The sequence below is a fragment of the Cavia porcellus genome, unplaced genomic scaffold (assembly GCF_034190915.1).
Source record: "Cavia porcellus strain 051 isolate PalLab524CR breed Dunkin Hartley unplaced genomic scaffold, mCavPor4.1 scaffold_10, whole genome shotgun sequence".
NCBI classification, from domain to species: Eukaryota; Metazoa; Chordata; class Mammalia; order Rodentia; family Caviidae; genus Cavia; species Cavia porcellus.
Window position 1 is genome coordinate 86,279,886 of NW_026947493.1, and position 21,377 is coordinate 86,301,262.

Consider the following 21,377-nt stretch of genomic DNA (forward strand, 5'->3'; position numbering starts at 1 on the left):
ACAGAGCTGCCTTTCATTTGCGCGGTCCTTGTGACATCAGCCTGGCGTGCGTGGGGTCACACACTGATGATGGTTCCCAGCCCGACTGGCCAGCAGGCAGAGCCATTCTCCTTGTGCTGTGCTGCAGGCTTCTTTCTCCACCTTTGAGTTCTGGGCCCTAACTGTGCTCTTCCCGTGAAATGCCTGATAGCACTTTGTGAATATTGCAAAACCTTGTGCTTCTCGTGTTTAATTTCTTTCTGCTTTTTTTTAAACCAAATAGTCCTACTGAGATCAAAGATTTACTTGTACATTGAACCTAGGAACCATAAAAGCATACAAGAGAACAAGCAAGTAAGCACCCCTATCAATATATTAACATATAAAACACTAATCATCACATCAAAGACTCTGAAAAACTTGCTAGAAACAATTACAACTTGTTCCTATAATCATTACAATTTGTACCCTTATAAGAGGATTGCCTCTAAACTACCACAAGCCTTTGAAAGTTGAAACACCGGAAAGCGGGAATTTGCAGGCTAAAAAAACCCAGCTGCACCCCAGGATCTGATTATACTCCTTTCTCCCTGTAATCACCGGGCCCAAGCCCACTAATTCTCTAACCTGCTGTCCGTGCAGACACTCATGGTAGCTCTCAGCTAAAAGGGAAGTGGATATTCCCAGGGGTGCCGATGCAGGCTGTCACAGAGAACAAACAGCGTCACAAGTCGCCACACGGAGAGCACAGAATAAGGCCAGGGTGTCGTGGCATGTCCCACCCAATTTCGGGGACACGTTTCTGTTGTGAAATATCTGAGCTTTAAGGGCAGTATGTTAGGGAGGAAACATGACAGTAGCTACTTCCTCGTCCTGATCCAAATCCACTGCATTTTTAAAACAGGAATTCTTTTAGGAATGATCACTGCTGTGTAGCAGCTATGATTCCCTAGTCAGTAGTTTAACAGGGGCATGTTCATACCTTTGCACTGTGGCTGGCTATCCCAGTTTGTCATAAACAGTTGGTGGGTAACTTCTAGAAGCTTATTAGTTAATCACTCACCATATACAGTGCACATGAGCCCACTGTGTCTCACCCTCTTGTGCAGAAGTTACTGGGCACCCCGTACCCTCTCCGTGATCCCCATTCTGCTTTTTTCTGTTGCTTTTCTCTGATTTCTTTTGGGGTCAGTAGTTGAGGTAGCCAGGAAGCAGAAGGACAAAAGTCTGCTGTCGTTGGCTTCTTTCTGATCTCCTGTCTAGTCCCAGAGAGCGCTATCTCCCTCCCTACTCTGGACTCGGCCTGTACAGAAAAACCACGACACAAACCTGGACCAGTTGATTAGGTGAACGAAAGGGCATTGTTCCCCATCCTGCTGCGGCCTGCTCCTAACATGATGAGCAGGTGAATGGCTGATGTCTGGTAGTTTTTAACCTACAGAAAGTCATTTGACGTTGGCAGCCCTGCAGGATTGGTGGCCCTTTAGATCAAATGCCAATGCTTCCATGACCACTCTGGGCGCGTTACTCCATCTGACCAAGTTCCAGTGCCTCCCATGCGGTTACCACACGCTGCCCCGTTCTACCAGGGCACATGAAGCAAGGTGAATGGCTGGTTTATTATGAGCATGCAGCTAATAGGAGTGTGGACGAGACACCCTAGGGTGTGTTTTCTGCATGAGACTTGACAGCAGCCCAGTGAGGTCAGACCTGGGTTCCTCTCCGCACACCAGTGATTTGTGGATTCACTACCGGGCAGGGCTCTGTGTGATATCAAGGTACCAGCTTGGAGCCGACTTTGAATCTGGATCTTGGCAGCAAGGAATCCTGTGTTCTTTGCACTGTGCCCTCTGCCTTCCCTCCTGCCGCTGTTAATTGATGAATAGATCCCCTGGAACCACTCAGCTTCTCTGCCTAAAGGGGCACAGGCTGTGCATAGAAGTGTAGCGCTTTTCAAAAAGCACTGCCTGATCCCTGAGAGTACAGAGGAGCCCACAGCCTGGCGCTGCACCCCCGCCCTGCTCGAACCCCAGTGCATGTTAGTGCTTGGGCTCCGAGAAGCCCTGCGGCAAACGAGGGGGGAGGCCCGGGATCCCCTGTGTCCATTCACCCCCAAGTTTCTCTCCCCAGTGCGGTTAGTGCCCTGATATCCAGGATTCCACTAGGGATCTTTGGGGTCCATGGCCCAGTAGATGCCACCCTCTCTGTTTCAACAGCTTCTGTCTCCCCAGGCTGCATGTGTGACACAGCCTCTAAGGGCAGAGCGTTTGATGACTTGCATCTAACTTGAGCATCTGTGTGTGTGAACCATTTTCATAATGAAGAGTCATGCATTGCTCGGGACTTTGGTTTTCATATGACCCTGAGTCCATTGAAATCGGCTTCTGTAAACAAATGTGCCTGGGACAGTACAGGTAGAGGGGTTCGTCTGCTTCCACCACCGAGATTCTAGGGAGATTCTATCAGGAGTAGCTCGATCCAGTTCCTCCAGCTTTGACCCCAAACCATCCCTCTGTTGTTCTGACTTTTGTCGCCCAGACATTTGGTCTCAGGTTGTTTCCCTGATGCTGGCCAACTCCAGACTTCCCTACTGGCCTGGTAACACCAGTGCAAGAGAGCTTGCTGGGTGGGTTGGACGGGGAGACTTGGCACCTCCATCCCTGGGGCAGCTCCTCAGCATCACAGCCACACTCACACATCAAGGGCCTCCCTGGAGACCAGAGAGTTCACCCCCTGAGCCTCCAGGGTGAGGCGGAGAAGCGCCAAGAACCAGTGAGTGCTGCTGCTCTGGCCACTCACAGGGCTGGGGCCCCCGGCCCTGGCCACGCCCTGTCATTCCAGATGTCACGGGGCTCTCACTGAGGATGGAGAGCACGTGCCCACTGCCACAAATGCACCCTTCAGCTGTTGCCTCACTGAAAATTTCAACCATATGTGAACCCTGGCTCTCAGCCTCATCCCAGGGCTTGGCTCCTAGCAAGCCTGAGACTCGTTCCATCCCCAGTCCCTGCACATGTGCACACACAAACGCATGCACACACAAACACATGCACAGTATGCATGCAGGAAAACACAGATTTCATATGTGCGGCATTTGATGAGCAGGGCTTAATAGTGAGGCTTTGCAAAACAGTATTTTCTTACAAGATAAAGATAGAAAGATAGGCCACATGACATGGACCTATTACCATTTAAGAGACAGACTCGGTTCTTAAAGTATTCTTAAATATGGGCTAGTAGCAAAATTAAATATAACTAAAAAGCTTTCATGTCCTGGTGTCCATCAAATAATTGTTATGGCCTCATATTCTATCGCTGAGAATGGTTTGACAGGCTATCGTCTTATTTTATCAACGTGGAAGAAGGACAGTATTTGGCATTAGCATCCTAATCTGATGTGCCCTTTTCCTGCCTCAACTGTCCTTGGTCATCCACAGAGTAATTAGGGCAGCCAGACAGAGAGGCCCAGACTGGTTGGGTCGTCTGCTTTTGCTATTACTCTCAGTGGACTCCAGATCGTTCTAATTTGCTCATCTCTGGTGGAAAGGCACTAAAACGCCCAGGCTGGAGGTGGTAGGCCCCGGCCTCTGCTCAGCCCTGACCCCACAGTCTCCCAGCCCTGTCCTCTCTTTCCCTCACCATGTATGCAATGGTTCCTTATCTTCTAAGGTCTTTCCAAGCATGGTGACTTCGTCGTATAGGAAAAATAAAGAGGTCATTTGAAAGTATTCAAAATTATATATTTGGCACCTTGCACGGAGTATTTGTTTGTCCACCAAGTATTTGGCAAGTCAGATACCATTTCATGGCTTCTTTTTAAACATGGAGTCATCATTTCAAACTAGTCATAATGTTTAGGTTCCTGATTAAGAGAATCAACTTCGTTGGCCAAAATATAAAAAGCTCCCAGCCAGGCCTGCTTTGTACTTTCCTTGTGACAGGCTCCTTCCTGAGGAGACCACGTCACTGGGAAAAGCTACCCATGGACTGCACCCGGGAACTCACTTACCCTCTCCATATACTGATTTCATAGCCATTTAAGATGGTGTAGTGAAGCCTGTGTGGCAGAATTTCATGGAGAAGCAGCTCTCCACAGGCCTGCGTGTGTTACGCTAAAATGATGTTGCCGATTATTTTATATGCAAGCTCATGTCTCACCTCACCATGCGATCTAACACATAAATAATATATAATATATAGATAATAATTTGCCCTTGTGGTCATAAATCAGAGTTCATCGGAACACAGCAGTCCTCCCTGCTGGTGCAGAGGGAGAGATGGTGTCCTGGGTCCCCGTTTGCCATTCTGGATCCTCACCTCTGCAGAAACGAGTCACCGAATCAAAGTCTAAAGCCTGTGCCCAAGAAAACCAGTATTTTTCCTTTGGACCCATGGTACTTTAATATTTAATAACAGCTGTATTCGGTGCTACTGTGGAGATGACAATGGTGACCGTAATTAACAGCAGTTAGCGCTTACTGAGCGACCCCAGGTCCCGGTCTAATCACCTTCTACCTCTTATTCACCACTAAAGCAAACGCTTAGCACTATTTTCATTTTACAGATGAACAAACTGAGGCTTAGACAGGTTAAGCAATGCAGTGATCTGTGGCTTGTGGGCGGTGAAGCTGGAGCTCAGCCCGAAGCTGCTGACCTCGCTTCCCCGTTGAGGATGCCGCGCGGATCCCACGGTCGCAGGCTACTGCTCTTCTTCACACATCTGCATACGTGTTCCTCAGAAATGGAAGGATGGCTCACCATTCTGTGACTTAGCTGTAAAAAGAAAGTGTTCAAGAATTAAAAGAGTAGCGTTAATTTTATGTCAATTTCTTGGTTGCTTTTAAAACCAGAAGAATTTAACCTTACTTTGAAGACCACACGGTCATCTCAAAGTCAGGCTGCGACCATCTTCAAACTTCTGATTTTGTTTACACCAATTTAGCTATGCAATTAATTAATTTCCTCCTTTATTGATTGTCATCTGGGTTCAAGGCCCTCTTCTGGGCTCCACTGAAATAGTGACAGAAATTCTCCTGTGAGCAGCCTTCCACACACTGACACAGGTCTGCCATGGTAAGGACAGTCCTGAAAGTTCAGATCTCTCCTGCTTTACAGCAAAGGTCCTGGTGCGTGTTACTACAATTCTGAATCAGCCATGTCTAGTTTAGCAGACAATTTTCAAAGTAGCCTACAGGTTCCGTTCTCACCTCACCACGAGATCTAATATATAAATAAGAAACTCATTTAAAAGAAAAAATGTGTTCTCAGTTAAGCATGCCTTTAACTATTCAGTCAATTCATAGAAAATGTATGACTGCCGTGTAGTTTCAGAGTATTCTTAGAACAGGGTGAGTGGCTGAACCAAATATTTAGCAGTGGGAATTATGAAATCATAAGACGATTAACTTAGCTAGTCTCGGAATTCCAATATTGCTTTTTAAATGACTTCAGGATATAGGAGGTACTAAGGTTATTATCTGTTATCAGGAATACAGTGGAATTGTACAACTGGATAATAACCAAACAAACCGACACAATGTAAAATTACATTATCAGTGTGTTAAAACAAAATTGCGCCCTAAAGGAGTCCGCATGCCAGCTCAGAGCTGCAGTGTAATTATGCTTAACTCTGATAATTAAAATACAACGGAGATCAACAGAATCATTTTCATTAAGAAAATTATTAATGATGGCGGTATAACAGTAATTGATTGCAGAGCACCACAGGAAGACGCACGCCGCAGCCCACGTGTGTGCTGAGCATCGGAGTCTCTTTCCGGTGGCCTTTGGTCCGAATGAGAAGCTATTTGGAGGAGCCGCAGTTTATTGTTCCTGTTCTAGGCGTGAGCGGTTGTAACAACGGCTGCTTCAGAAAGCCTCGCTTTTGTTACTCTGAGGGGTCACCGAGGTCGGGGTGCGTGACCCCACCGAGGCCTGCGTCCTTGTCCGGAGCCACCCTCTCTGGTGGACTGCAGGGCGGCGTCACTCCAGCCAGTACTGGGCCTGCTGTCACTTCTGATTCTCACGATGCGTTCACCGTTTGCACACCCTGCTAATGATTCGCTGTGTTGTTCCAACCCTCACTGGGCGTGCGAATGGCTTAGACTCGTAGTCATCATTAATGAGCACTGTCTGATGTGAAAGAACACATTTGTTTGCTTACGCTCAGCACTGCAGTCTTCCTTAATGAGATACAGGTGAAAGCCCTACGTGATAATACCATGAATTACTCCAGTGAGTTAGATGTGCTCTCATGTGCTCAGGAAAAAAATATCCTAACCCCGCCCCCCAGATCCTGGCATGGGTGAAGCTTCATCTCTGAGGGTGAAAACCCAGTGAGCACGCCTGCAAACGATAAGAACTAAGGATCTATTCATTCTATAAGTGTAAAACTGGGAAATGAAGAGCGGGGTCTTTGGAAGAGGTGAGTCCCTATCGCTCAGGATGTACGCTTGTCATTCAGAGAGATGCTAATCTCCAAAGCTACCCCGAAAGTCTCTGCATCTGCTCGGGGAGGGACAGCTCCTTGGAGTTGTGCATCTCAAGTTAGAGACTGTAAGCGGCTTTTAAAAGCACTGTACACTGCGGAAGGAAATACTCAGTTATAATTCTAGATTTTTAAAAGGCACACTGGATGGTTTTGTGTCTGGTGATTGCAGTTGTACTTAAAAGTGTGTGTACAGGGAGCATAGGAAAATGGCTCGGTGTGAAATTAGGTGTTTCTGTACAGGTGACAGAGTGGGGGAAAGTTTTGTATCTTGTGTGTGTGTGTGTGTGTGTGTGTGTGTGTGTGTGTGTGTGATGTTCAGGGCCTCGTGCATGCCAGGTAAGCACTGCACCACTGAGCCATGCCCCAGCTCTGTCGCCTCCTGTAAATAATTTCCATCTCTTTGTTTTTCTAATGTAATTTTAAAAAGTAACTGCAAGTGAGAAGCCCACTTTGCCTTTACTACGTGCTTACTTTTCTTTTGTACACAACTCAAACCAAAGAGCAAAGAAATCCTTGCCTTATCTACATACCTCCTCTTCTCTAGAATTTATTTCTTGGTGATATGATGATTTTTTTCTTAAATATGCCCATGAATGTCCAAAAACTGTATTTTTCTCACGACAGTTTCCCATGTAACATACACATGCTGAGCACCTGCTTCAGCCCCTATATGGCAAACTTTATAAGGAACAAATATAATGTGCAAGTCTCCCAAAGAGCTCTGTTTGTGAGGATGAGTGTTAATACCGAGCTCGGTAGCATACACTCAAGGGGAGACTCAGGAAGCAGGTGGGATTCTGGTTGGATACTGAAGGTTGAATTAGATATTTCTGTAAGGATGACAGCTTTGGGGGAAATTTTCATGAACCTGCGGGGAGATGTTAGGGATTTTGAATTGAGGCCTAGACGCTCACAGGCTGCAGTGCACAGCTTGGGGAAGGTGCCTCCGGTTAGCTGGAGCAGGGGTTTGCAGAGGAGACCAGGGACGGGGAGTCTTACAGAACTTCCTGAGGGCCTCATATTGCCTTACTTCAGGATCTTTCAGGCAGTGGAAGAGCCACTGACAGTTCTGAGGCTTTGTGACCCAAGCGAGATTTTTAGGAAGAGAATGTAAGCTTATGTCCATCCATTTAGAAAGCCAAGCATATTTTTTGTCAGGAGATGTTGGTGGCCACATCTCCTGATGTGGAAGGAGGAAGGGAGGAAGAACGTCCTCACATCCTCTCCTTTTTGATCCTCAAAGGTGACTTTTATTGTTGATTACACAGTTTTAGTGTTGCTCTCCTTGCTAGAATGGGAATTCTTTAAGGACTGGAGTTGGTCTGTTTCCACAGCGGGCATGCAGGAAACATTAGTAAGCGCAGGGAGGGCAGGCCGGTAGATCGCAGCTTTCTCCCAGCATGGAAAAACATGTTCCTGAAACCTTCACATCAACTTCGTTCGACCTTCTGAGGTGTTCTCAGAGTACACTTTGACCTGGAAGGTGGATTCAACGCTCCCCTTTAGAATTTATAAGAGGTTTTTCTTGTTCTCAGTTCGAGTTGCCAACATATTTTACAGAGTGGCGATCTCCTGTGTCTCCCGGACGTGGCCGTGGCCCCTCAGGCAGTGCTGTGTCCCCCGCCTCGTCCTTACCTCTGCCCAGGTGTCCCTGTCTGGGGTGGAGCGCGCTCACCCGGTGCCCCCCAGGAAACCTCTCCCGCTGCCTCTTACCCCTCTTGTTCCTGTTGTGCTGCGCTCAGCTCCCTGTCCCCTCTTGTCCTCCTGGCCCAGGAGCTTCTCCCTCACCCTCTGTGCCCTCAGGGTCGCCATCCTCTGGCCTTCGCTCTCTACGTTTGTGTGCTCCCCAGGCAATGCTTCCTGGACAGTTGCTAAGCAGCCTGCCCTGTCCCTCTTCCTCCCACAGCCTGGGCCTGGTCTCGCCCAGACAAGCGAACTCCTTGGCTGTGTGTTGCTTGCCCCGGTCCGCCCTTACACTTCGCTACTCTGTGCATGAAAACCCTTTTGGTGCCCTTAAAAGCCCTCCACATGTGTTCCCTGGGGCGGGCCTGTATGCTGTGCCACAGGGAACTGGACAGTTCCGCGGACAGAACGCCGTCCTCCTCTCTTTCCCAGCAGGCAGCTCACGTGTCCATGCATTGAACTCCAGATTATTTCAGGGCTCCATGTGCACCCTTAGGTAAATGCTGCATGACTTGTGTGGCGTCAGAAATTCCCAGTGTGAGAACCATTTGAGAAGCCATGGCCCACGGGGCCATCCTCCCTTGAGTCTAGAAAAGTATCCCATGCCCGGTGTAGGACTCAGAAGGCTGGGCAGCCTGGGAAGGAGAGGACTTCACTGGGATGGCCGCATCTACAAGGTACCCACGCCTGGGTCTGCTGAGTCCAATAAGATGCGCACAGACACAGTGGGCACTGAAACCACAGCGTGTGACCGAGGTCCAGGCCCGGATGTGGGCTGCCGATTTCCGTGCAGGTCCCTCTGAGCCTCTGCGGTACTCAGCAGTACAGGTACCTGTGTCTGAGGTCCTGCGCTTGGCTGGGGAAGCTGCCTGAGGGCTGGGAATGCATCAGGACCTGGAGGGTTCACTGAGATCACACGCTGCCCTCTCCCAGTCAAGAAATCCTGACCAAAGGGCCAGATCAGAAATCCGGAGGCTGAAGTGTGAGCCAGTAAGACCTTTCTGTCTCTCTGTTTACAAGGTTCTATCTACTGCCTGTTGAAATTCAATAAGAATAAATTACCTGTAGCCAGTTTTTCCTTTTGAAATCCAGTATTATCATCACTGTCCGGTGCCCATTGTCAATAAAGGTTTTCAGGAGCGACTGCTGCCCTGTCCAGCAGCACTGTCTTTCAAGAGACGGAAGTTTAAGACGGTTTTCTGTGAAAACTTAACTTTACCAGACAGTCAGCAGGAGGGATTTAAGGTTTCATCCTGAATTTGAAAACATGAGTAATTCATATTTCTTTCCCCCCGCAAATTGGTCTAGAAAACAGGAAGCAGTAATTTAGGGTTTTCAATGTCAGAACTTGTTAGGCAAATCAATTCTTATGCTGTTGTAATCTGACCATAAGATTCTATGTGAAACTTGAATTGCTGTCGAAGTTTCTTACCTGTGACATCAGAGCGGCTTGATCCTACCCTGTGTGAGCAAATAAGAGATCCATAATGGATATTGAGGCAAGTGAAATTTAGTTTTATTCTATTTCTTTGTTGTTTTTGTTTTTTGGTACCAGGGTTCAAACTCATGGCCTGGTACCTGCCAGGCAGGCATTTATACCACTGAGCTAAATCCCCAGCCCCAAAACTTAGTTTTAGGAAGTTTTACCTCAGAGTTTTGTGTGTCGATTAGTAGTACAGGGGAGAGGAACATTTTGTCAGTGAGATGCAGTAAATGGAAATGTAGTTAGAAAAATGGAAAAGAGACTTAATTTTCTCCCTGGCCATGTGTTTATGGTACCAGATACTGAACCAGCACCGAGCGATTGCTGCCCCGGTGATCTTGCACAGGGCTGCAGCCTGGCCTGTGGGCTTTATTATTCGCTCTAAGTCGGCGCTTGCATGGTAAGATAATTGTCGTCCTACATTTGCAAACATCAAGCAAGGTGAAAGGCCATGACATGCTATTTGGGGGATACCCACTGGTCAAGCTGTCAACCGCTGAGTTCCACTGTGTGCCAGACAACACATCTGTTTGCCCTTCCCACTATGTTCAGGTTATGCTTTACCATGATTGATACTTGGGTGTAGTTTATCAGTATCTAAATTACCTTCTTAAGACTGCCCTCTGCTGTGGTATTTAACATGTGGTCTGCCCACCAGCATTATGAATACGGAGCGTTAGGCCCCCTCCAGCCCCCTCTGCCTGGGTCCCCATTCCCTCCCACTGTGGGGGACTTGTGAAGCCTGGGAGGCCAGCTCTAGGGGCACTGGAGCAAGCTGCCTGTGGTCGGCCCCAGGTCACCAGGTGCCTTCAGGGGTCACAGCTCTCTGGCTGAGAATTTGTGGCATGTCAGAGATAAATAACAAACACAGTTAGAGCATACCAGTATCATAAAGGAAAAACAAGAGTATTGAAAAGTTCCTTCTGTTCCGTTTTTAAATAAGCAACAGCTTTGAGTTTCTTTCTTTTTTTTTTTTTTTTTTTCCCGGTGCCACCTCCTCATTCCCACAAAGGGTATAATAGGAAAGGAAAGAAAATGCTGCTATATTGTTTTATGGGAACATTTATTGCTGTTTTTCCTCTTTTTCCCAACACCTCTTAATTTATATTGGGCACTAAATGTTATGCTTTTTCTTTCTGTGGTATCAATGTCCCCACATGTACACCTTTAAATCAATCTGTTGTGATTTCGCAAAACATGTTCCTAAACAAGTTCTGAGTGGGGGAACACAGGCCCCTTGACCCTGGATTTCTCCAGAGGCTGCCTCTGTGCTCTCTCCTGCAAGGCAAGAAGGGGAAAAGAAGGCAAAGCAAATTTGCTGAGCCATGCATTTCAGACTGGCCACAAGCCCCTGCAGGAGAAAACAGAGGAAAATATATATGCCCTCTGTGCTGTCAAAAGGCTCTCGCCTTATCTAGAGAGGCTGTCAGGGCAGGAACATCCGTGAATGGACAGGAGTCTATTAAATTAATAAGCTGCTGGCTGGTGTCTGGAGAGTTACGACGCTCTATAAATCCAGTTTGATCATGGCGGACGGGGTTTAAATCTGCAGACTTCTAATACACATCCTGCTCTTGGATTGGATTTGAAGTTTTGTGCCGGAGACCCAGAGATAGTCCTGCAGCATGTGAATTAAGATTTATCTCCTCCACCTCCATCCTTCTTTTATTTATTTTTCCTTTTTCTTGCTTTTTTCTTTTCCTTTTTTCCTTACACTGCTACAAAAATGAAAGCACCTTAGGATCCTAGCAAATGTTACTGCTGGGAATGAAAGGACTGTTGTCAAGGTGAAACTGTGACCTAGAAGCCTAAAATCAAACCCTGGTCGTTCTGTGCCAGCGTCACCATCAGAGCTGAGTGTGAAAAGGTCTCCGTGGAAGGAAAGAAGCTGAACTTATCTATAACCTGTTTTATAGTAATGCCTGTCAAATTCTGCTCATCCGTATTTATGACAGAAAGAAAACTAATGGTGTCAGATCTGCCCTATAGTAATAAAAAAATCAGGAAATATTTTCTTCACCCCATTAAATAAAGTCCTCTGATATAGCCTTTACTATGATATAAGGTTTATTTGAGATTTTAGCTTCCAACCATTTGAAGCCAGGGAACCATATTTCATTACACAAACAAAAACCCAAATAAAACGTCACTTTTACATTGAGAGCGACTTATTTGCATGGTACTGATAAAATACCTGGAATAAAAAATGCAATCTGTTCCAAAATCGTAAAATTTTCCCTATTGAGTGTGTTTATCACACTGATTGTAACATTGAACCCTGAGGACTTGGACCATTTGCAGGATTATTTCATCAGCTCACACCCCTTATAAAGTTATACCTTATTTTCTCACCATGGATCTTTACATTAGAAAAACCTTGTATACACGATAATGCCGCATTCTCCCAAATGCTGCTCGCCTGCCTAACTTCAGGAAAAGCCACAAACAGACTGCTTCCCTGTGGAATCATCAGGTTCCCGGAGCTGTCCACTGCCCCGTGTGGGGTCCAGACAGAACAGGGACAGAGCACAGGGAGGGTCCTGAGGGGCTTGGTAGTCTCCGGGGGGACAAAGGGCTGTGACGGCCCCTGCTGGCAGAGCCCTGTGAGCAGGGCGGCTGTCCTCACTTCCAGGGTCACACACCGAGCTTCTGAACTTCTCCAGGACAGGAGGCTAGCAAATGGGGCAGCTCAGACCGAAGCCCCCTGCTTCGCCTTCCACCCCTTCCGTCTCTTCACCTGTTTACTGACTCATGTACTATGTATTGCAGGTGTACTGTGCAGTGTGCCTTTTTGTAGCAGTTATGTAGGCAGTGTTGTGAACAGAATAGACAACCCTACGCTCATCAGTCCTACACTCATGAGTTAATGCTTTTTTGGAGGGCGTAAAAATACTAAATTGATTCATAGATCAAAGCTTTCCACACACACACACGGCAACACATTCCCACACACACTCCAGTTCTTTGGTCCCATATGTCAAACCAACGAGGAAGAGAAATCACAGGGGCATGGCTGCGGCCCTTTGGTTTGGCTGGGATTCCCTTACTGAGCTCTGAAAAGTTCTGGCTCTTTAGTGAAGACTTGATCTGATGTCTCTGCATCACTCACCCTGCATCAGGGTGTGTCCTTCAGCCCCCGTGCGCTGCCCATCAGTGGTCACAGACCAAATGGATATTTTGGTAATTGTCTCATTCTGCTCTGCTTTGAGTAAATTGCATCCATGTCATGCTGTCCTTCCAAGGCCACTGCATGTTGTCCTTGCTAGGAAGTACTAGGCCAAGCAGGTGAGTCCCACACAGTGGCCTCCAGGTCAGGTTGGGAAGTCCAGGCTTGGTGGGATGAATGAGGATGCCGTGAATGACCGTGACCAGGACTGTGGTGGGAAGTCGTTGCTTTTCCAGAAATTCCTGGGTTTTCAGGTTCACTCCCAGAGACTCTGTCCATAGAGGAATCTTGGGTGCTGTCAAGTAGCAGGAGATCTTTCTGCTGTTGGCGTCTGTTGAGATGCTGACAGCACTTGAGAAAGGAATATTGAAATTTTCAGTTCCACATTCCACAAATAGCATCTCCTTTTAAACATTTGCTGATATGCCAGTTTCAGAGTATGTGGTGCTTTCTTTGTGGTCAGTCCTGGGAACAAAGAGACTTTAGGATCAATGCCTGACTAATAAGAAAGACTCAAAAGGTCCATTGAGTGACTAAATGAATGCTTTGGCTTGCTCCTCTCCCCTTCGTGCTTCCTCCCTAGTTTTAGACTAAGGAGAGAGTAGATTGGGCTGGGGAGCATCAAATATGAAGCAATTTATATTGAGTGCTTTTCTGTTTGAAAGATAAGGTGGACTGGTGGCTTTCATGTCATTACTGCTTCCCTGTCCTGGTGGGATTTTGTTTTGTTCGTCAGGAAGTCTCTACCCCCAACCAGCGTTTGGATCAAACTGCGGAGAAATCAGACCTGCGTCCCACCCATCCATCCACGTGGATGACTCCTGTAACAGTACAGACAACAGGGAGCTGATGCTTGTCAAGCATCTGCTTTACAGCAGAACAGTGCACATCACCTCCCTGCAGGTCCCGTGTGAGGGTTGCCGGGATGTGAGGGAGGAAGCTGGGCATCTTGGGCAGAGTGGTAGAGCTCCTCGGGAAGGGCAGGGTCAGGATGAGGAGCTGGCTTTGTGCACAGCGCAGCACTGCCTGCCAAGGAAAGGACGCCCATTCCTGCCCAGGCACTCAGCCTCCAATCCTACTGAAGCTGGCGGTGCCTGTTAAATCTGTGAAACAGCTCGTTCCACAATGGTTTGAATCTAAACCAAAAAGAACTTATTTTGCAAAATGTTGAACTGTAGGAGGAAAATTGTCCTATGAATAAAATAGAAATACAGCATTTCCAGGAGAAACTTTCTCTGCTGAGTTTTCAGTTTCTCTCATGTCTTTTAATGTTGGCGTTGAAGGCAATGTGCAAATCGTGTGTCTGATCAAGACGTGCAAATTGGTCATTGCCGCTTGCTCCCCACCGCTGCTTCCCACTAAGGGAGATCAGTTTATCTACACTTAAACTTCGTAGAAATGAAGTCGTGCACCTGCAGCTTCTTTTGTGCAGTGTAAGGTTTTAGAGATGCGTCCCTGATTTGTGTATCTGTGGTTCCCTCTGTTGCCGTCGGGGCTTCCACTGAGGGACTCTGCCGCCATCTGTAATCCTTTCTCCTATTGGTGGGTATTTGGGCGGTTTTCTTCACATCTGCAGGAACAGATTCCTCCAAAAAGGAAAACAATTTTTATTGAAAGAGTCTAGAAGTCTCTGGAAGACTATGGCATCAGATCCGGGACCATTTAACTGGAAGCTCGGTCAGAAAAGACAGGAGTCGAAATCCTTGGCTTTTGTATCTCAGGGACCTTTATATTTTGTTCACCCCGGTCAGTCTGAAGGAAATAAGCTAAGAAGCATCGCTAGACTTGCTTGTATCTTTGGACCCATCAGTTAATCTGCTAGAGCACCTAACCAGAGTCATGGAAGATGAATGAAACTTAGAGTTTCCAGTGGTCTTGGTGTGTGAACATACAGGGGCTTCTTCACTTCTCAGGTCTTTATTTCTCTTTGTCCTATTAATTGCCTTCCACAAAGCAACAGAGCTATCTTAAAAGCACTTTGAAATCCCTGGATGAAAACAGCCAAAGCCGTGAAAAATATCAGCATTATTATATCAGTTAATAGGCAATTGAAGCTATGAAAGGAATAACCAGAAAGACAAATGAATGGCCAAGAGGTAAAACAATTACTTAAAGGAGAAATAATGTTGGTGGGAAGCAGAGTCTGAGCACGGGAATGAAACGTATCGGGAGGAGATGGATCTTCAAGGAGTTCGGTACCCTCAGACTTAATTAGAGGCCTGGAAACGGACCCTGCTAGACACTATCAGACAGCTTTGGTAACTCCTCACAGGAGTTAGGAAAGCCTGAAGAACAGTCGGAGAATGCGGTTTGATCTTTATTTTATGGGCGCCTGTGAACCAGCGCTGAAGAAGTGCAGTTCTGAGAAACTTCTCAGAGCCCAAATTGCTCACATGTTAAAAAAGAAGAAGAGGAAAAAAAAATATTGTGAGAAACAAGAAATCATAGAGTTAGCAGCAGTTGCCTGCGGTGCCCTAACCTTCAACTCTGAAAGAATGGTGAACTAATGCGCCCAATCTGTTAGTTGAAACAAATGTTCAGAAATGTTGGAACGGAAGCTTGGGAGACAGGAGGGAGTCAGTCAGTCCTCTGGCCAGCCAGGAAGATCCACTGGTGCTAGACGATGGGCTATCCATTTAGAAACACAAAAACAAGCCAGCCTGTCCAGGAAAATTGCCGGGGGCTGTTTTTAGCAAGGTCCACCCCCGGCCCAGAAAGGACTCGATAGATGTGTATATGGGTTGAAATGTGAGATGCCCTTAAAACTGATGTTTCCCTGACTTCCTGTGCTTGTAGTGGGGCCACCCACAAGTGTCCCCCATATTCTTCCCTAAAACTAATTAAAACTTACAATGACTCAGATATTTAATCTGGATTCAAAACTGTAAAGAAATACAATTCTATAGTTATGTTCTTCATTTGGAGAAACTTTTTAAATCTTTTGAGGACGAGGATAATGGTTTCTTCAATAGTTGTGTGTTAAGATTAAAGTATGATATATAGGAATTTACTCATTAAGCCACAGAGAGAGAAAGATAGAGCAGAGACAGAGACAGAGAGACACAGAGGGAGGTGAAGAAGGAAAGGAAGGAGGAGGAACACCAACAACAAACAGAGAGGTGGTCAGGACAAATGCAGGCATCCCACACATCAGGATTTCCGAGGGAATTAAGGGTTGAATAACCACTGTAGCTTCTTTAGGTCACATGTCTGCCCTAATACATAGCAAAACATCTTGTTTTATCCTGACACTAGCAAAGAACGTGGGAAAGGAAGATAAATACTTTCTGAGAGTCTTCAGATTGTTCTTCATATTTTCTTATTTTATGAATGACAAGCCCATCTTTAAAAGTTTTGAATAAAAAAACTGGAAACAATCAAATATATTTGTGAATTAAGCTTAGAATCCCTTTTATGGCTAACGGGCTCGGACCCCAGGCTTTCTATTATGCTTTTTATTTCTTGTTCCATGTCTCACATTCCAGCGGCAGTCATCAGTGTCACCAGTATGGGCGTCTAGAGAGAAGAGCCTGCTGGAGCCTCCCTCTCGAGCTGTGCCCCTTTCCAGGGTTGTAAGCTATAGGCTGGTAATGCAGGCCCAGCGTGGGCAGCGGTTTTATGCAGGCAGAAATAACAGGAGTGAATGAATCCCAGCCACAGCCCAGAAACTCAACCAAGGCCCAAGCGTCCAGTCAAGTTGCATTTCAAAAATGATTCTGAAAAAGAACAGGAAATCTAAAGCACATCTGTGTGAGTACAGCTATGTACATATGCACCCGTGTGTGTGGACAGGTATCCTTTTTGTTTAACAACTAAGCCAAAAAAGGCTAATTGTGCAAATGGAACTTCTGGTGTCACCATGCCCCCTAGCTCCGCATTAAAGTATTGTATTATCTTTTAATAATCAGGGAGTTATTTTGTTTCTCCTTAAGCACTAATATAATAAATTATTATTTAATAATAATTGGCTTTTCAAATCAAATATATCAAATTTCAGATCAAATGAAAGCTTTCTGTGGAAAGCCCCACACTATGGGTATAAGGAAATGCTACAATAAAGAACATAACAACACCTAAAACAGACCTCCGGGTCCAAAGAGTCAGTCTGTGCTTGTGCCCAACCCCAGCAGAAGCCCAGGGGCTAAATAAAGGGAACTTGGGGCTGCGGTGCTAAGAGGGGGCTTTCACTTTGAGTTGCCAAAGTGCCAACCCAGGAAGATGTTCAGGTGTCAGTGGCAGGGAGATGGGTGAGATGATAGTATCCGGAATTCAGGTGAGGCCAGTTTTAGTCCACGCTGTGTAAATCTGTGTGAGTAGCTTATTAAGCAAGCTTGGAAGAGGCCATTTATGTAGGAGGTGAGGATGGCCCTTTAGTGACCCAGATTATAAATAAAAATAGTGGAAGAGGACAAGGGGTAAAAAACGAAACCGCTACAGCTTATGTTTAATAACAGTTTTGAAGTTTGGCACAATGTGGAATCAGTTTTTGGTTTTGTCCTGCGAAGGGGCTGCCTCCAGAAAGACCAGCATGGTCATCAGGCTTTCCTGACGCCTGCACGTTGATGTCTGCGGGAGTCCCTTACCCTGAGGATTCCTGTGTCTTCCTAATACACATTCCGGGGACTGTAGCTCTCCTGATGGAGGCAGAAACTTGGTAATTTCCTTGCCTAAAAAAATGCATAAGGGGTCCGGTGTCAGACCCCAGAGCCCAGCACCTCTGGCTGCAGTGGCCGGTGCGCTGCGGCGGTTCCCACCCTCCTGTCTCTTTCCCTCCCTGCGGGGCTCTGTGATTTCTTTTTATGGCTGGACCGGAGTGGTATCAACGGGAGTCTTGTGCCATAAAGACCGAAACGCTGAGGAAAGCTGCAAGGCGCAGCTCTGAGGCCAAGTTTCCAGCCTTGTCATCACGCTTGAAGAATTTTCTGTTTAATGCAGTGTAATGCAGTATTCAATGGGGACACGTTTAATTGAGTTTTCCACAACCCAGTTGGGAGTACCGCTGCAAGGTAGGTGATGTCTAGGTTTTTAATCTTCCACTCCGGAGAGGCTTGTTGACGGAGAGGTTCTTTCTCTTTGGAAGAAAAAAAAAGGAAGCCTGAGAAATGATACATCCGTGGATAAAACCAATTGGCAACCCCCAAAGGAACGAGGGCGATAAGGCGAATCCAGCACTTGTAGGAAATAAAAGAATCCAACTGTTCATTTAAATGAGAAACAACACCGGGATGGAGCAGACAGGGAGGCCGGGCAGGGATGGGGACCCAGCTGGTGGCAGCTGCAGAGATACAGGAGGAAGGAGCCCCGCACCCAGGGGCACTGGAGGGGTCACCAGGGAGACATGGAGGGGACTCAGAGGGAGGCCAGCGCTTGTGCATTAGAAACCATGAGTAACGGGCAGGCGTGGGCAGGAGGGGCCCTCAGATAAATCCCGTGGCTTCCTAAGCCCAGCCTAACCCTGTATCCACCTGGGTAAAAATAGCACCAGACCCTGTCAGAAAGACAAAATAATGTCTTATGCATCAGCACCGAGGCACTGAACTCCCCAAGCCAGGGCAGCTCACTCTTCTCCTGCGCAGCAAAGCACGGGCACAGTTCTCCCGTTTTGTCTTCATGACACCAGGCCTCACACTGGCTCCGGAGTTGGGCTGAACTGGACAATTGGCGGCGGTGGGGGGGTTGCTTTAAGTGTTAATTACCGAATCTGTGGCCCCCAGAGACATCAGGAGCTAGATAAAGCACTGCTCAGTATTGTCGCGCATTCAAAGCATCCCTTAAACAGGAGCATGCGCACTCCTGGCTCATTTTGATGGTGTGGCCTTTGGGGCCGTTCCTGTCCACTGGGGTCCCCAAGAGTGATGGCTGGTGGTGATGTGCCTGTATCTCCATCCCAGCAAAAGGTGTGAGGTGACACTGTTTCCCTGACTTCCTGCCCTGTGCCTGCAGTGGGGCCATCCACAAGTGTCCACCATATTCTTCCCTAGTGTTGATCGTTTGCAGACAAGGAATGCATCCTGTCTGGCACAGTTACTGCTCACTTCCGGCTACCGCCCTGGCAGCCTTTGGGGCATTGTTGCCCTGAACTGCACCACTCCTGTGTCATGGAAAACGCACTGCCCTTAGAACGTCCCCAGCAGCAGGGGATGGGCATACAGTGGGGAGCCCTTCAGACACCCGCCCTGTCCCCCTGGAGTTTGCAGTTGGGGAGAAAGCAAGCATCACACACCAAAGAGAGTTTCAGAATGAGACTCTGGCTGGGGCGTTGAGAGTGCATGTGGCTTCTGTTTCCTTCATCAAATGGACCTAGGAGACCTTAGACCAGGAATGTATTTTATTGTCACTTTGCTTATCACACGTATTCCTTCGGCAGATATTTGTTATGCACCTACTGTGTGTCAGGCATCTCTCTAGGTCCTGGCCAGAGAGCATTCTAGAAGCATGCACACTTCTGTCCTCCTGGGACTCACTGTTTCTTAATTCTTGTGACAACTTTATCAAGTAGCCATGACCACCGTGCTGCCCCGTGATACTCATAAAGCCTCTTATTCTTCCCAAAGCACTTGGCCTCTATCACCTCCCTGAGTGTGTGCGTGAGTATTAACCCATTCCACACAGGAGAATCCAAGCACAGAGAGAGAAAGTGATCATGCCAAGATTTCAAAAGGAGTTGAGTTAGATGCACGGGAATAACCCGGTCTCCCTAATTTGGTCTGCTCTGACTTGACTTTGCCGTTTGTTGCTGTGATGTGTTCCTTTTGTTTTTTAATAGTCTGGAACAATGTTTGGGTGGTTTGAAAGGTAGGGAGAATTATCTGAACTTGGAAGTCAGTTTGCCCAAACAAATACTGTTCTGTGGTTCTCCACAGGAGATGTGTTCATGGGGAGTCAGCTCTCTGTGTCTGCAGTAGGGCACGCTCAGCCCCCCATAAGATGGGTAATGTAGGAGGGGTGTTTTAGCAGCTTTAATAGCCTTTTTAGAACAGTGTGGATATTCCTTTTTGGTTATGAAATTGATAAGTGATCACCACTCAGAGGTGGGCTCTGGAAACCCATCTCAGCACTTGCATCTCAATGTGAAAACCCGTGGTTCACCTAATGCTGATACCAAACCCTGCAAGGCACAGGATCCAGGTGGAATGTTCCGTGAGGGTCTATCACTACTCCCCCTGTGACTTCCCCACAGACTTCCTTGGATGCTGCTATCTTCCAGCTTTCAAAAATTCACACTTCTGCTTGGAAGCTTCAGTTTTGTTACTGGCCTTTGTATTGGTTTTGTTTGGTGATACCAGAATCCCTGACTCTGCGTCTTTTATAGAGATGAGGTTTATATGCACAGGTCCGAAGCTGAAACCCAAGATCAGGGGTGCATCTGCTTGGCCTTGAGGGAGGGCGCTGGCTTCCTCCGGACAGGACTGAAATGCAGAACATGGAAGCTTTGTGCAGAGCCACCTCCCTCTGTGACAACCCGTGCCTCCCCTGGGCCCTCCTTAGACGTCCCTCCTCCTCTCCGGTCTGCCTCAGTGAGACCAACAGGCGCTGGCCAGTGTGGGAACTCTGCAGGCAAATCACTTCACAGCCAGGCCAGCTTGGCACTTCCAGATTTGCTTAAAAAACAAATCAGTTCCCTTCGTTTCCTTGAAAAGAGATCAGTTGAGGGGAGCGAGTGTCATTATCGGCAAGAACCTTATCAGTCATGCATTTTAAGATGAGTCAGGGCGAGGACCCTGGAACCCACCTGCCTAACCCTGATCTGGTGACATTCTCAGGGGCTGTAACTGCAGACCTCAAAACCAAAGAAAAGAACAGAACTGCTAGGGCAAGGAAGGGCAGAATCTATTCATAACAGCCACGTGGGTTAAGCTTATTTGCATCTGCACAAACTATTACAATAGTTGGATTTTGTGTTTATAAAATCTTTCTCATGGATTTTAGGACCTCCATGAGATGGCCACTGCTTGATTAAAAGCATGATAATACCAGAAATGAGTCTACCTGGGAGTGGTTTGATACTCACCTGTTTTGGGGAAGATAAAGATAACCCAGGCACAGTGCACTAGATGACAAGCCTAGTGTACACCGCGGTCCTGCCTCTGGGACGGAATCCCCAGTCTCCATTCAGATCTGCCTCCGCCCCATGACAGTGATGAGGCCTAGGGCAAGGCACCGAATTTCCCTGACTCGGAATTGCAGTGAGGAATAGCACAAACCTTTGGGTCACAATGAGGCGTGTGTAAAGGGAGCGCCCACTCACATGTGCCTTGGCGGGCAGGAGGTAAATGTTGTATAACCGAGCAAGCCCGACTTTGGACCGGCGCAGCATGAACCTAAATTGTTAGGAATTATGTTTCCCGGAGCTAGGTTTAAGCGAGCCGCCTTGTTAGATGTTGGTGTTTGGGGTTGGTTTGGTTTGACTCTTCCATCTTTGCACATGTAGGATGCTGTTTAAGGTCAGTGACATCTTGCAATGTGTGTGTGGAAGTGATTTTGCGCAGAGACCTGATGAAGACCACTGTCACTTTATAGACCTGCCTACTGAGTATGTGTTTCCCGCCCCTTGCAGAAAAAACAGAAACTAATAA

At 47.1% G+C, this 21,377-nt stretch overlaps 1 protein-coding gene across 3 annotated transcripts in view; it reads left to right on the forward strand.

Moving 5' to 3' along the window:
* The window catches only part of Zfpm2 (zinc finger protein, FOG family member 2), a 399,960-nt gene that overhangs the window by 261,716 nt on the left and 116,867 nt on the right, over nucleotides 1-21,377 (forward strand). The window lies entirely within an intron of this gene.